This window comes from Pteropus vampyrus, unplaced genomic scaffold (genome assembly GCF_000151845.1).
Source record: "Pteropus vampyrus isolate Shadow unplaced genomic scaffold, Pvam_2.0 Scaffold73, whole genome shotgun sequence".
Lineage (NCBI taxonomy): Eukaryota > Metazoa > Chordata > Mammalia > Chiroptera > Pteropodidae > Pteropus > Pteropus vampyrus.
The window spans coordinates 646,885-649,583 of record NW_011888854.1 but is presented as its reverse complement, the minus strand read 5'-3'; positions in this window follow the sequence as shown (position 1 = coordinate 649,583).

Genomic DNA, 2,699 nt, shown 5'->3' with positions numbered 1-2,699 from the left:
TGATTTTTAACAAAAAGTATTCTACATTCATAATGGTTATAAACCTACCCAACATTTTTATTAGTTTAGGTTGCTGAGATACTTGAAGACTGCAGTGTAAACAACACATACAGTGTGTTCTGATTTCTTCCACATAAAGTGCTACACACTTACAGAAGTTACTCAGACATTCTGAAAATGATGCATGACCTACAAATGCATTAGTACTACCCACCTTTCTAAGAAAATAGTCCCAAGTTTAGTCTATTAGATTCTACAACTGGAATCAAAGAAAATTAAAATAAATAGCAAGATGATTTTGAATGATGTCTGCAATTCAATTAAAACCCAAAATATTTCTGCCACTATCACTTAGATTTTAAACTTAAATTTCAATAGCTAGATGATTATGTCAGTAACAGTGAGCCCATCAAAGTGACAGAATATCTTAAAGAGATATTACTACATGTTTATTATGAACCATTAATCCCTACTCCCCCTGAAGTTACCGGAACAGATGGTAGGAAAAGCACATCTTAGAAACTAATTGGCTAACAAGAGCATAACTTACCCAGAATGAATAGAGATGCAAACTGATGTACTTTGCATCAAATCCTATTGAAAAGATGTTCCAATATGTAAAGAGTAGTAGAGTTTGAAAAATCACTTTTTTAAGACAATGCAAACAGGAAATGGAATATGACCAAGGAAAAAATCTATACAATTAAATGCAGAAATGAGGTAATTGTATCTGTTTAATATACTATGGCACTGGCAGAATGGCCAGCCAAAAGTTAATAATGTTTGATGAAGACTGTTACTATTTAAGTTATGACCACTTTTGATGACACCGCTGATAATATGAACAGATTTTTAACTTTACGTAATTCAGCCAGTGACTGGCGATATACACTTCTATTCAATTTAATTTTGTCTATAAACTTTAAGGGTGCTAAGGTTACATAAACACAAGTTTCTGATGTCCATAAAGCAGTACAATCTTACAAGGCGCCACGCATTTATCAGTTGACCTACTGACTTAATACATAAATTTACCGGTTAATTCAATTTCCTGAATCTGTGTGATGAGCCCTTATAGCATGATGGAAATATATTATTTGCATAAATTTGTGAGAAAGTGTAAAATTCCATTTATTTTGTATCTGAAGGGACTTTAGTTCATGGTAGTAAAGATGCTATGATAATTAGAAGGTATCATGAATAAAGTACTGACAGCTGTGTTCTTCCATTAAGACCCAATTTTATGATTTGTACATTAAAATAGCACATACATATTGCGTCTGTGAAAGTAAAAATAACATACTCTTAAAGAGATATAACATTTGAATTATAGAGTATGTAATATCATGAGGTTAATTTTCTGGTCCTTATTATTTTTTTAAATGACAAATGGCTTGAAAATTGATCATCTTGGATATATGACCCTTACACGCTCTTACAAATCTTTGAATATATTTTCAAGGGTGACAAGTTCTTGTTACAAATACCAAGACCCATCTCCACTCTGATTGTTCTTCGCTTAGGACAGAAATGGTTTACCTGGCAGAAATAAGAGTAACGAATTGGTCATAGACACACCTGCCTCCAGAATTTGTTTTGAGTCAGAGACAGATTTTAATCAACTACAAATTCAATTACAATAATTTATAAGAAAAATCTCTCACCAACTCCATTTTCTTACTTAAATAAAAGACTAATGATCTCCTTTCATATTAAAGGTTTGGATAGGAGAGTGAGTTTGACCTAAGGCAGAGATAATTTTAGCAGAAAAGGAGATGGATGCTAAAATTCTATCCCATCTCTGTCCTGATGGGTTGTGTCTGTCTCTATTTCTTTGTTCCTCTTATAATACTTATTTCTCCACAATTGTTATCACATGGAATATTATGTAGTAGAGTATTTGCTTAGTATTTGTCTCTCCTATCTGGTAGACAAGCTCCATAATGCAAGGATTTTGTCTGCTTGCTTTACTACCATATCCCCACTATCTAGAATGGTGCCTGCCAAATAGAACACACTTAATAAATATTTACCAAATTAAAGCTTTCCCTTTATCTTGAGAGTTCTTGTCTCCTTAATTAATATCTCAAATCACCTATGACCAGATTCTTACTATCTTTGCCAAACTTCAAAAGCAAGCTGGGTACATAATTTGTTAAGCCCAGTGAAAAATGAAATTGTTCAAAAAAACTTTTAAGAATTTCAAGACAGACAGCAGAACAGTACGCCAAGTCTGAGTGTGAAGCCTAGTGTAACTATACAGGCTCTCACGCCTATGAGCCCTGTTCAAAATCCTTTATGTGTATATTTTTATATGACCAGTAAGAGAACAACAAAAGTAACCTTTAATATTCCTAGATGGACCATTATTTATAGATACCGAGCTATAAAAGGGATCAAAGCTGGGATACAGGTTTAAGTGAAGTAGATGAATTGAATCAGCAGAGAAAAGATTATAGGGAAGCCAAAACAGAGCGACGTTGCCATTCAAAGTAAATTAAAACCATTACAAGATTCCACCTCACGCCGGTCAGAATGGCTAGTTTCAAAAAGTCAACAAATGTGTGATGGTGAGGACATGGAGAAAAGGGGACACTTGTGCACTGTCGGTGGGAATGCAAACATGTGCAGCCCTTATGGAAAACAATATGGAGATTCCTCAAAAAATGAAAAATGGATATCCCATATGATCCAGCAAT